The following is a 15,124-nucleotide window of genomic DNA, read 5'->3' as shown; positions in this document are numbered from 1 at the left end:
AACAAGCCAAATGTCAAGTACTTTCAAGATTTGGGTGCAAATGTTTCATCCTCAACAAAAGGGAATGGTTAGGAAAATTTCAATCCAAAACAATTGAGGGCATATTTGTTGGCTATGGATCAAACTCTCACGCCTATAGAGTCTACAACAAATCCAATGGATGTGTTGTAGAAACTTGTGACGTGGTGTTTGATGAATTTAATGGCTCCCATGGGGAGAAAGTTGATCTAAGTGATGTAGGTGAAAAAGATGCTTCTCAAGATATTCTGACCATGGGTGTTGGGGCACTTCTTCCAATGGAACAAGAACCTCATGATGAAGAAGAAGAAGATGGAAGCTTCACACATCACCAAACTACTTCAACACTCATACCACCTCAAGCTCCTATTGCTCAACCGATGCCCTTAGTCCAAGTACAAGAGGACGATCAAGTTCATCTTCATGATAAACTTCAAGAACAAGATCATCATCAAGGGCAAGAACAAGAAAGTGCAATCATTGATGATGAACCTCAACAAATGCAATATGAAGAAGAAGATTGATACGTCTCCAACGTATCTATAATTTTTGATTGTTCCATGCTATTATATATTCTGTTTTGGATGTTTAATGGGCTTATTTATACACTTTTATATTATTTTTGGGACTAACCTATTAACTGGAGGCCCAACCCAAATTGCTATTTTTTGCCTATTTCAGTGTTTCACAGAAAAAGAATATCAAACGGAGTCCGAACGGAATGAAACCTTCGGGAGCGTGATTTTTGGAACAAACATGATCTAGAGGACTTGGAGTGGACGTCAAGCTACTAACGAGGAGGCCACGAGGTAGGGGGCGCGCCTACCCCCCTGGGCGCGCCCTCCACCCTTGTGGGCCCCTTGTGGCTCCACCGACCTACTTCTTCCTCCTATATATACCTACGTACCCCCAAACCATCGAGGAGCACCACGAAAACCTAATTCCACCGCCGCAACCTTCTGCACCCGCGAGATCCCATCTTGGGGCCTTTTCCGGCATCCTGCCGGAGGGGGCACTGATCACGGAGGGCTTCTACATCGACACCATAGCCTCTCCGATGATGTGTGAGTAGTTTACCTCAGACCTTCGGGTCCATAGTTATTAGCTAGATGGCTTCTTCTCTCTCTTTGGATCTCAATACAAAGTTCTCCTCGATTCTCTTGGAGATCTATTCGATGTAATCTTCTTTTGCGGTGTGTTTGTCGAGATCCGATGAATTGTGGGTTTATGATCAAGATTATCTATGAACAATATTTGAATCTTCTCCGAATTCTTTTATGTAGGATTGGTTATCTTTGCAAGTCTCTTTGAATTACCAGTTTGGTTTGGCCTACTAGATTGATCTTTCTTGCAATGGGAGAAGTGCTTAGCTTTGGGTTCAATCTTGCAGTGCTCGATCCCAGTGACAGTAGGGGAAACGACACGTATTGTATTGTTGCCATCGAGGATAAAAAGATGGGGTTTATATCATATTGCATGAGTTTATCCATCTACATCATGTCATCTTGCTTAAAGTGTTACTCCGTTCTTATGAACTTAATACTCTAGATGCATGCCGGATAGCGGTCGGTGTGTGGAGTAATAGTAGTAGATGCAGGCAGGAGTCGGTCTACTTGTCACGGACGTGATGCCTATATACATGATCATACCTAGATATTCTCATAACTATGCTCAATTCTATCAATTGCTCGACAGTAATTTGTTCACCCACCGTAATACTTATGCTATCTTGAGAGAAGCCACTAGTGAAACCTACGGCCCCCGGGTCTATTTTCCATCATATTAATCTTCTGTCAACAAGCTATTTCTTTCGCCGTTTATTTTGCAATCTTTACTTTTAATCTTTATCATAAAAATACCAAAAATATTATCTTATCATGTCTATCAGATCTCACTTTTGCAAGTGGTCGTGAAGGGATTGACAACCCCTTTATCACGTTGGTTGCAAGGTTCTTATTTGTTTGTGTAGGTACAAGGGACTTGAGCGTGGCCTCCTACTGGATTGATACCTTGGTTCTCAAAAACTGAGGGAAATACTTATGCTACTTTGCTGCATCACCCTTTCCTCTTCAAGTGGAAACCAACGCAGTGCTCAAGAGGTAGCAAGAAGGATTTCCGGCGCCGTTGCCGGGGAGGCTTACACCAAGTCAAGTAAAGATTTGACTCCCGCCAACGTGCGATTTCTGGCGCTGTTGCCGGGGAGTCTACACACAAGTCAACATACCAAGTACCCATCACAAACTCGTATCCCTCGCATTACATTATTTGCCATTTGCCTCTCGTTTTCCTCTCCCCCACTTCACCCTTGCCGTTTTATTCGCCCTCTTTTCCGTTCGCCTTTTTTCGCTTGCCTTTCGTGTCCCGTGTGCCGTCATGGCTAGTCCTTTATCTACTCCTTTGTCTCCCGAGAATGAAGTTCTTAATTTTAAACAAAGGGAGGGAGAAAATATAAAAGATGCTTGGTATAGAATTTGCAATGCGCAAAATAGATCTACTAGGAAGCATTCTACTTCCGATCTTCTTCGTAATTTTTATGTAGGCATCACTCCTTGGAATAGATATATTCTTGATACCATTACCGGAGGAAATTTCTTGGGTAGCCATACTTTTGATTCTTATAATGCTATGATAGATTTGTTTGGCCCATCACCTCTTTTGGTTAATGGATCTATTTTAACTTTGGAACACGTGATGCAACGGCTTGAAATTATTGAAAATAAAGTTGCCACCGTAGAGTTGATTGAAAATTTGGATAGAAAGATCCATAACCAAATTACCCAATACAGATCTAAGGTAGGAGTTGCTCTTAAATATTTTAAAGAAAAGGAACCTATGGTTAATGAAAAGATAGATCAAGATTCCACTAGAATTGATAAAATTGAGGATATTATTACCAACCTAGGATCTGCCTTTTCTTCCGTGAAAAACAATTCTTGTAATGCTAAGATTTCCAAATTGATGTATGTTCCTAAAAATAAGGGTGAAACTTCTAGTATGGGAAATGCGGACCTCAAATCCATAAGTGTTCACCCCAACTTTCTCGCTATCCTTAAGGAACCTTTTGCTACAAATGATTTTCTCGATTTCATGCCTAGAAGTTTGATAATTAATAAAAAGGAAGGAACTCCTAGGGGTTATAGGTGTCTTATTGAAGAATTGCCTACCAAAGATGGCAATACCTAGATCTATCCTCGCTTTTATGCCTAGTTAGGGGCGTTAAACGATAGCGCTTGTTGGGAGGCAACCCAATTTTATTTTAGTTTTTTGCTTTTTGGTTCTGTTTAGGAATAAATAATCCATCTAGATTCTATTTAGATGTGGTTTTGTGTTTTAATTAGTGTTTGTGCCAAGTTAAACCTATAGGATCTTCTTGGATGATAGTTATTTGATCTTGCTGAAAATTCCAGAAACTTTCTGTTCGCGAAAACAATTGTTAAAAATTACAAGAACGTGATAAAATACGGATTCCAATTGCAGTAGATCAATAGACAAATTATCTAGGTTGTCCTATTTTGGTAGAATTTTTAGAGTTCCAGAAGTTTGCGTTAGTTACAGATTACTACAGACTGTTCCGTTTTTGACAGATTCTGTTTTTCGTGTGTTGTTTGCTTATTTTAATGAATCTATGGCTAGTAATGGAGTTTATGAACCATAGAAAAGTTGGAATACAATAGGTTTAACACCAATATACACTACAAAAAAATACACTTCCTTGATGATACATGTTTGTCACAGTAGGTCACGTTTTCTGTCATGCATGTATATCCATGACAAATTTATGACAGAATCAAGATAGTCATACCTGTGCTGTCGTAGAAGTGTTCCATGACATTACCAAAATTATCATCACGGAAGTGTCCAATTCCATGACGATAAATCGCGCGTCACAGAAGTGCTTTCGTCAAGGGTGACCGACATGTGGCATCCACCATAACGGAACACCGTTAAGCTATCGGGTCCGGTTTTGGATCCGATAACCCATTAACAGCCCCGACCAATTTGGATATTCCACGTGTAAAATCATCATTGGCTGGAGGAAACACGTGTCGGCTCACCGTTGGAACAGATGTCATCCACTAATTGGACCCAAAGCGCCTATGATACGTCGACACGTGGCACGGCCCAACAGAGGCCCATATAGGTTAAAAAGGTCGGCCCAGTCAAAGGCCCGTAGTGCTTACTCAGGTACTAGTGGGCCAGCCCAATAACGACCTGCTTAATAAAGGCCCATTTACGGCCCGAAGCCAGATCTGGCCCGTTATTGTTCGCCGAATATTTGGGCCCATTTACGGCCCGAAGCCAGATCTGGCCCGTTAATTGTTCGCCGAATATTTGGGCCCAATTACAGCCCAGTGACTTTCGGCCTGTTAGAGGCCCGATGTAGACATGGGCCCATTTCAGCCCGGTGTGACTTTCAGCCTGGGAATGGCCCGTGCTGCCCATGGGCCATATATGGTCCGACGGGACATCAGGCCCACTAACGGCCCGTGATAAAGGTGGCAACAGTTAAGCCCAACGTGACTTTGGGCCTGTTAAAGGCATGTCGCATAATTCGGCCCATTGATGTCTGTACTAAGCTTTCGACCACTTAAAGGCCCATGATATCAGTGGGCCAACTAAGGCCCGAGATATGTTTTGGCCTGGTAACTGCCTGTGATATAACTGGGCCCAAAAAGGCCCGGTCTACATTTCAGCCTGCTGAAGGCCCGTCGACGACTAGTGAAAATTGAGGCCCAATATGCATTTCGGCCTGTTAAAGGCCCATGGTTTCATCTGGGCCGTAACAGGCCAGTACAATATTTAGTCTGTTAATGGCCCAACGCTACCTGGGCCAAACTAAGCGCTAGGTCCACAAAAGGCCCAACTAAAATATATGCCGGTGTAAGTTGTGGGCCTCACACAAAGTGTGAAGGCCCCAATGATTCGGGCCCAAGAAAAATGCAGGCCGGCCCAATTGTGGCCCGCTAAACACCAGGCCCGTTAGAGGCGAATGTTTCGGCCCGGTCGACTACATCTGATTTTTTTCAGATAGCGAATGATGGCAGTAACTAGTAGGAATTAAGAACAAACCTACTCTATACAATAAAGAAATTACGGCATAGTAACTAAGAATAAACCTACACTATACAATAAAGGATTTATGGTATATTACATCCACTGGGCATTGAAGTTCGCCACCAGTGATCATAAAGCGCAACGAAGAAGCATATTACAAAAACTGGGCACCATTGCAGCGTAACAAAATAATACTGAATCGAGACCACTTCCAAGACAGTTCAAGAAAGGTTAGCCTTGCGCGGGAACTGCTGCGCAAGCTGCTGAGCAAGGCTGTGAGACCGGCCTAGCATGTCGGTCATAGCTTCCAGGTGTAGCTGTTTAGCGATGAGGTTCTCATTGGTGTTCTCCGCAATCTTTCTTAGAGATAGGACTTCAAGTCAAAGTTGAGTTGCAGAATGCCATTCTGCTAGAACTTGGGACTGAAGAAGTCGAACTGATTCAGACAACGAATTCTGTGAGCTTGTCTGACTGCTAGTCTCAAGTAACTTGAACACTGCATCAAGACAAGACTTTGGGGTTGTCTCGCTATCTTCAAGATGTTTTGCCTTCTTTGCTGCAATATATGTTGGGTTTGTCGCACAACCTTCAGCAGACTTGTGCATGCCATCAGGCATATCACCCTGAAACAAAGCAGAGAGATGACAGGTTTTGCACGTCTATAAACAAAGATGATAACTGTGCTGTCAATTCCATCCAATTTCAAATTAGAAAATAAAGAGTAAGTTCAAAATATCAATAGCATAATTTGGCATTGTTCATAATGCGAGGAGCTTCACCACACTACTGGATTACCAGCTTCACCACACTACCGGATTACCATGTCAACATAACAAGCATAGATGAAGGGCAAAGAAAATCATTGTATCTATTTCGGTTAATGTGCATGGCATGTTGTTCATATCATCAGCCACATCAGTAAAATAAAATAGGAGATGACAAGGTGCAAACGTGGGCTGCTTCACCACACACTGGATTATAGATCCACAAAAACAAGCATACATATAGGGAGTATTGAGTAATGTGCATGGTATGAATAAGGAATTTGGTTTTACAAGTAAAAACTTAGAACTTACGGTTCTTGCGAACATGCATTTTGGTCGAAACAGCAAACTAAACAGCAGTAAACGATAGGGAGTATGAGCAAATTAAACAGCAGTTGAGGATAAAGGCTTTAGAAGGACTGACTTACATTAACAGTTAACACCGGTTTTATAATGCCCTTCTCCATGTCAAGGGAAGGATAACTCAAGAATTTCAGCACAGAATCTTCTTCATAAGCATTGCCTGTACTCTACATTTTGTATAGAGTAATTATAGATATGATAATACTGGAAGGGATAGAGGATAATGAAGATAAGATGCAGATTGATGCTACATAATCAACTACCAATCCCTGGAAGTACAAGCATTACAGGACAAAATGTACTGACAAGAGCAATGGGCTACACTTCTGCACTGGCATTGTCTGTGTATTGTACTTTTTGGTAAGATTAAATATAGATCTGATCTTTTTAGTAAATGGTGGGCGAGGGAGATAAGATGCAGAATGCTATACAATGAACCAATCCCTCTTCCCATAATACAAGAGTGTTTTGAACACTGGTGTACTATACAAAACGTTCTTATATTATGGGACGGACGGAGTAGCTATTAATGTAAGTGCAGTGATAGACGACGTTCAGTCCTTACAAGAGGACTGCAGAGCTAAACCTCTTCAAAAGCATTGGGTTGATTCTAATTTTATGTAAGAGTCCATACGGATCTTATAATGTCCACCAAATGGACGATAACGAGGCTAACATGTGCAGTGATGCTACATAATCAAACAACTACGAAAGTAAGTATGGTCATACAGGGCAAGAGGTACTCACAAGAGCAATGCAGTGTGCAGTATAGTTGCGAGATTCTGTGGTCCCTTGAGAATGAATGTTCTTCTGCTAACAGTTTTTGTACAAGTGAGACGTTAAGGCAAATGCAGAAATGTAGTTCAAATTGTGATGTGATATCATAGATAGTACCTTACGCTGCAGCCGAGACCAATGTGTAACAAGATTATTCCAGTCACTGTCGAATAAATGTAGCACCGGAGACTTTACAGAAATTTTGTTTAGAGGCTTGCCATCGAAGTGCGCTTGCCTCAGGTAGGAACGATACTTCATCAACGAGTGCTTGAAAAGCGCAACCAACCCTTGCTCGTCTTCACAGTCCAGTTTGGTCCTCGCCTATTAAAAGAATGAAATCTTGTGTCTTCTGTCAGCAGAAACATATGTAGTAATGACCATGAATAACATTAGTACATTACTTACGGGTAAGTTGCGGAGGAAGACTGGAAATTGTTCTGTGTCTGCGGTATAATCTTTCCATGAAGGAAAGATGCGCACAAAGTTCCTGACAACAATATAAGCTTTGTCTTCTAAGCTGGGAAGAAATGGAACATGGGTTCTATTTGCTGCAATTGGGGCTCTCTCTGGTTCGAAAAGGGATTTGGCAACTGGATTTGGTGTACTCTTTACTGGAATGGGGGTTTGGCGTCGTAGAGCTGGTGCTATGTCAACTGGCATAATCATAATGTTTGCTGCAGTTCGGGTCTGCTGTGTTGGGGCATCAGAAATGACCAGTGTAGTAGGGCTAGAGTCTGCTAGAGTTGGGGTGTTTTGTGGGTCAGGTGATATTGCAACTACACCTAATGGGCTATTTGATTTATCAGGTGCCACTAGCTTTTCCAAATAATTTGCTTGTGCTCCTCCATGATCAGCAATCGCCCTCTTCCTTTTGAACGTCTGATACACAAGAACAACATTTGAATGGATAAATATGGTATGATGACAGATGGAATATGTACTGAAAATGGATAGGCAGGGCGTATTCACATACACGATGTGTAAACTAAGCTAATGGTAGTTCAACAAATTAGAAGCAATGCAAAGCATCAGTTGCAAGATATGTGCGACAAATATAACCTTGGAAAGTTAGAGAAAGCACCTTGATGGGTGAATAAGATAGGGCATCTTCCTCTGACTCCTCCACTAGGGAGCTACATTGACTTAGGTCTCCCTCTAGCTCAGAATCACTATTAGGATCATATTCTGAGCATGAATCTGTAGGTGGAGAGCGTTTGCATTGCATTGCATCCAGACTTGATTTTAGTCCCTTAATGCCAAGTTTGACAGCCATGGCATTGTTCTGCTTTATTCTTTTCATGCTCGCAAGCTCATAATCATTATGATGCTGTTCAGAATTTGAGATTCATGAAAACATAAAAAGTAGTCAGATTATCTATGGAATGCATTGCGGATTCAACTCGAGGAGTGTCTCCCTATAAACCCCTGCATATGCAAATTTCACCCCCCAACCGTGCTGACCAGACCACACATAGAAATACAAACCCGTTATGTCTCTATAACAGGCAGACACAAATTTCAAAACTGAAGTAGGAACATTAGAATCATATGAAATTCGTATTTGAACAAATAAACTAAGGAATTATGAGTGGCATAATGTTTAGCTTCAAGGGTGGAGTGTCGGTAGTGCGACACAAAGCAAGTAGGCAGATTGTATTCCATGTAAAAGATCAAAGCCTATGTAAAAGCTGGAAATGACACTTTCTTTCTATACAATGCAGTGTTCGTTGCCCACACATGATGGAAGAGATCACATAGAGAAATACTATTCACTCATGTCTACGGTTGCAGTATTCAGAAATAGGGTGGTCCACCCTAAAAGAATATTGACAAAAAATATGACAAGGCAAGCATAGATGTAGTGAATCAATCATTTACTTGTGAGCTCACTAGGACAAGTATGCAGAATTGTAACTGCAGTAAGATACCGTCCAAATCTGAATCGAGAAGTTTGTCTAGCACTTATTGTTTGCATCTAATCGACGTGAATAATTGGATATTATATCGAATGAGTAAGAAAGACAAGTAAAATTTTCAACAAACCTGGCTTGCCGTAGTAATCTGGGTCAATGTCACTACGACCAACAATCCAAAATGACTAGTGTCTGTTCCTAGGGCCGGAATTTTGAAAACCCTGTGAACTTTACAGGTACTAAAGATTACCGAAATATATCTGAACCATTAAGTGTAGGTAGCACTGAGCACACAACAAACCCTAATGACAGTCCTGCCTAATGAGTAATGAATCAATTAGAAAATGGGTAATGAGGAGTGGCTGCTGAGTGTTGAGGACTTATCTCAGGATAAATCGGGTTGGCTTAGTGGGTGTTGCATGCCTGAGCCCTGAACGGACTGGGAAGGTAGGCACGGCGACGCGCCCGGGCAGCGGTGACGCTGTTGGGCGAGCGGCTCCTGACCTCCTGTTAGTTCGGCGTCTCCTCCTAGTGTCATGCCGTCCGGGGACGGCAAGTCGCCAGCGAGGCACGCGGCTGGGGGCGATTAGAGATTGGTAGCGCGCAGCAGAACAGAGGGGAATCGGGGCCTGGGACGACCCAAAATCCCAGGGTGGGCCGACCCACCGTGGGCACCCTGTAGAGATACACACCCGAGCGGTGAACATGCATTTCCGAAACTAATTTAGGAACATTTAGCTGACCAATTAAACGAATCTTTTTTAATAATATCAGATTCGTATTTGAACAACTAAGCTTGTTTAGCTTGATGGGTCGAGCAGTGCTATTATGACACGAAGCACGTATTCTGATCATATAGTGATCATAAAAGGGGGAAACCGGAGAAATGATATTTAGCAGCCATTGTTTGCTTCGAATTAAGAACTAAATTCTAAGAGCTGAAAAGAAAGTAGAGTAACCAAGTTAAGAACTATTTTCTGGTTGAGATCAAAAAGTTGAGGAGATATGAAGTACCACCTCTCTTGCAGCGTCGTGTAGGCATCAGGGGTGCGATGGCTGTCGGTGGCGTTGAAGCAGATCTGCGACGGTAGACGGGTGCATCGGGGTATAAGTCCCATTATGGTGGAAGAGAAGGTCGTGTGAGCGGCCCCGGCAAAGAGGACGACGGCGCCGATGAAGCGGGCGGACGTGATGCAAGGCTCTTGGTCCGTCGCCGTGGATGAGAAAGGTCCATCTCTAGCAGTGGACGAAGCGGTCTTAGTAGGCGCTTCGGCATGGTGGAGGACGGTGGCGATGGATGTGGTGGAGGACGGCGGCGATGGATGTGGTGGAGGACGGCGGCGATGGATGGGGTGGTGGACGGAGGTTGGTGTGGGGATGGTGTTCTGGCGCGGACGGTGTATGAATGGGAAAATGGAGGGAGAGGTACGGGGAACCATGTTTTTGGTACGCGCCTGTCTGAAATATGTGAAAGTTACGAACTTAGCCCCTGTTTAAAATTTGGACGTCTCGTCGGTTGGGGATACGACGGTAATCTCGCATCTCGCCAATATTTGCCCAGAGCAATTTCGGGCGAGGAGAGGGTGGTTGGCGCCCACGGTGTATGAACGGGGCTGACAGGTAGGGCGGTTGTGTCACTTCTGAGTGAAGTTACAAACCTTCCCCTATTGAAAATATTTGCCTACATCGATTTCGGCCGAGTCGAGTTTGTTTTGCTGCCCACCGTGTATGAATGGGGAAATGGAGGGAGAAACAGAGGTCTTTCGGACGAGCTTGAATGAAATGTGTTTTGCCGCCCATGTTTGGCGCCCACCATGTCAGAATGGGCTCAGAGGCGGTCGTGTCACGTCTAATTGAAGTTACTATCCTACCCCTATTTAGAGCAGTGGAAATCGGGCCGATGGATTGTCCGTGTAATGGGTAGACAGTAATTTCCATCTCCCAAACACTTGGCTTCGGGCAGCCGACGTGGGAGTGGACATTTTGCCACTTCTTTCGAATTTTGGGACAATAAGCATCCACGTTTACCCTGGCAACTAAATTCGAATCCATTTTGTATTCCTATACGAATCTTTATAAATCATTCTATGTGTTTTTATATATCTTCAAAAGGACAACAGAGATGTATTCCACTGTCATATATGAATATGGTTTACAAATGCCGATACTCAAATTCAGAAGCTAGAATCCAGTTTAAGGTGAATTCAAATATTTGGAACACTTCATGTCCAACTCAAATGTCACACGCAGCATAATGTGTACTCCCATTTAGATATGTACACAAGCGATGTATCAAGATTCAAATACCGAGTCAATCAACCAAGAATGTACAGAACTAACAGACATATAAACACTTATAGAGTATATGGATCAATAATATCAACTAACATACATAGCCAGGCCGCTGTACTTTTCTTTGCTACAACAGCATCCTTTTTTTAGTCAATCTAGTACAGCATCTTGGCCCTTTCCGATGCGTGCCACTTATGGTCCATCTATACTACTATTATTGCTGAATGCACATTCAGCCCGATTGGCATATTTGTAGGTCTGGCACAACAATCAAAATGAAATGTCTCCGAGTCTTATCAATTAATACAGACTTGTGCTCAAATAAAATTACAAACCAAAAAACAAAAAACAAAAAACAATTATTACATGATCTCTAAAACAAATGGTTTGATTGATTACATGAACAAACAACACAAAGGTTATTCAACGATGGAAAGAACATTTCACCTATGATTTACCAAGTGGGAATTTAATTTCCTTTTTTCCTTTAGGACCTTAACAATGTGGTCAGTCTCAGCTTGCTTCGTTTTGAAATCCACCAAATATTTAATGGTTGTCTTGAGTACTGCTACTGATTATGTTGTTTGCTTCCTCAACATGTCAACTTCATCTCTAAGTGCAGAAGCAGAATCTCTTTCTACCACTAGTTTAGCCTCTAGAGCATCAGCAGTTGGCAATTCATAATGCACGATTGGGCCGGTGCCACTGTTGTGGGATGATACAACGTCCATGGGGACCTCGCTCTTTGATCTTGGGCTAACCTGTTTTGCCATTAATGTTCTGATTGGATTCAGAAAAGTTGAAGTTAGCAAAACATCTCAACTGGGAGTTATAACAGCAAACCAGTTAAACAAATAAGGAATTAAAGAGTTTCAATTCGATGCTGAAAAGTAGTTATTAACATCATTGTAACCCATTGTTGCAGCAGCAAAGAAGTTAAACAAACAAGTAGCTATTTAAGTTCAAGCAAACAGGTAATTCTTAACAGTAAGTATCAGACACATAGATAGGTGAAGTCTATAATAGGATTAACAGGCTGTGGCATTATGTAATCAGTAGCAAACTAAATTAAGCCAAGCAACGTAATTGAACAATTTTGCAATAAGTGGCTAACTAAAATTCCGAGAAGCAGGTAACTGAACTTACGCTAGTTCTTTGTACAGGCACACTGCAACTTCTTTTTCTCTTACAAGGTAGTACGAAGGAGTCCATGGCATCAATTGCTTCGATACGCAGTCCCAGTACTTCTTTCTTCCCACACTGCATTGGTAAGTCGAATGGTTAATCTGGTAAGATGGTGCGTCCTTGATATGTTATATGAGGACATGTAGTCAGACTAGTTGTAGCCACACACATCACACTGGCTTTTACTGTATATTTCATGCGATTACTTTTGGCATATCGAGATCTAAGCAATCTACAATAGGATGAAAATACTGGCATCCTTCACATTATTGGCGAACTCAGTTCACAGAAACAAGCAATTGAACCATTCTGTGGGTAAATCAAAAGCGCCACTGGAATATTTTTCACTGCCCTTATCATACACGCAAAAAGGGGCGACACCACCATAGGGGCTGGTATGGGCGGCCGCCTCGGGTGGCTCGAAAGTGTGCACCTAGTTTGAGTCATCCAGGTTGGCCCAGGCTAGTTTTGTTCGTCCCAACGCACGAGCAGGCAATGTAAAAAATGAAGAAAAATGTTTCAATTTGGATAGGCCAATAACATAAGTGCAAGGCAGGCCCTATAGCAGGCTCGTGGCCCAAACGAGCACCTCCCATATCGATCGACAGTAGGAAAAATCCCAATTCATCTGCTCCAGCCTCCAGTCTGGTTTGCTCCTAACCTAGCCGCTGCTGGACAGACCGACACAGCACTTCCTTGCGCCCTCATTGGAGGGTGGTCGCCGGGCTTCAAGCGAACGGAAGGACAAGAAGATGAAGATCCAACCCTGGGTGTAGCCTGCGTGGGAGGCAGCGGCGGCAGCACGGGCATGGCATCGAGCTTGCGCAAACGGACAGTCGCAGCTTGCAAGAGTAGCATGCGCAACGAGCAGGTACATCACATCCCTAATTATATCTAATTCAACTCTTCAATTTCTGGCCGATAGTTAAACCTGACGGTGTTGTAAAACTGCTTGTATGTAGGGAATCTATGAGAAAATGAAACCAATTTCTACTTATTTTATAACTCCCCCAATCAATATTGAACTGACTGAATCTGATGTATTTAATCAAGTTTCCGGTGCAAACATCCAAGCTCATGTTGTTCTTGAGCCTGAAGTATCTAATGAACAGACTGCTAATGAAGGATTTGATGCAAACATTTTACATGCTCCTGGTGATGAACATATAGTGTCTAATGAGGCATCTAATGCAAGCATTTTGCAAGCTCCCATTGAAGGATTTAGTGTCTAATGATGATCTGCTATGTTGAGAGAGACATAGAGATTTGCAGGCATTGATAACAAGCAAATTATAGTGCATTTTCATGGCTTGAGGAAACGTCGAGGCCATCTACCAGAAAGTCCCCGTATCATGACAACGTAGCATAAATACTTTTCTAATCTGTTGTTTGAAACTATTAGCATACTTGTGCAGGATAGATATATTGATATGCAGTTTGAGCACTGGTTATAGGTGCAATTACACTTCGATATTTTCAGCCAGAGAACGAATAATTCAAGCAGGTACAGACCATGTTTGTAGTCCTTGTACACCATGTTGCATTTTGTGTTTTTTGGTGCTTGCATCATTTAGTGTTTATAATCTGAACTACTTTGGATCATTAGCTGGTTTTCAAAGTGCATGCAGCTTCACATTTCTCAAGTTATGTTGATTTCCGGAGTGCAAGTGCCTTCGTATTTTTTAAGTTAAATGTTCGCCCCTGTTAACTTGAATTCATGGATCCGCCACTGCACACAAATCATACACGAATGCCAGTACGAATTAAATGAAATGCAGGGACTTACGCTAGCTTGTTGTACAGGCTCACTGCAGCTCTGCTTGCGCTTGGGATGTTCCATGTACAAGTCCATGTTACCACTTGCTTGGATGTGCAGGCCTTGTGCTCCTTGCATCCCCCTCTGCATTTTTGACACGACGAATGGCTGATCAAATAAGAGGAATTGACCTTGCTGTTGTACCGGAGGACAAATACTTAGAAGGTTATATGGGTGTGCAGGATGTGTACCAGATCCCGTAGCGCCATCATGCTTCGCTAGAAAATGGATTTGCTTGTTTCAGATGATATCTCCAGAAGAAATAAGAGTTAAAGTGAGAGTTGGATAGGCGTGTAAGCTAAGAGAGCAGTGAAAGGATATCCAAACATCGTCGGAACAGTGCACAAGGGAGTGATGTGTGGATACCTAGTTCGGGCCGGCGTTTGGGCATGCTCGCCTAGCTAGAGTGCGGGTCACTTCAGAGCCGTTGAGGGTGATGTGCTGGCGTTGGCTGGCCGCGCATGGATGCAGATCTTGAGTGGCAGCGGAGCGCTACGATGCGGTGGACGAGACCGTTGGTGAAGCCACAACGGCCTCGGGGGGCGGAGGCGCGACGATGTGCTCGGTGAAGTAGCCCTGGTGAGCTGGGAGACATCGTCGGTGAAGCGCACCTGATGCGGTGGAAGTCGGTGTCTGTGAGGCACGTCGGTTGCGGCGGCCGACGTTGTCGGTGGACCACCCGGTGCGGTGGACGAGGGCGTAGATGAGGTAGCTCCTGTGCGGTGGTGAAGCGCGACCGTCGTCATCGTCCGGCATAGAGGTGGGGAAAGAGACGAGACGAGGGGCGATTCGAACTTTGCTTCGGTTGGCGGCGAATTAGGGATTTGAGCAATCTGGGCGCGGAAGGGGACGGTGGAGAAGGGAGATTTTGCAGGGCTGGAATTGGGGCCGCCAGATATTTCAATCCGAAACGTGGAAGCGCGAACTTATTTTGTCATCAT

Source organism: Triticum aestivum, chromosome 4D (genome assembly GCF_018294505.1).
Source record: "Triticum aestivum cultivar Chinese Spring chromosome 4D, IWGSC CS RefSeq v2.1, whole genome shotgun sequence".
NCBI lineage: Eukaryota > Viridiplantae > Streptophyta > Magnoliopsida > Poales > Poaceae > Triticum > Triticum aestivum.
The sequence above is the reverse complement of the archived record's forward strand: the minus strand, read 5'-3'. Positions refer to the sequence as shown.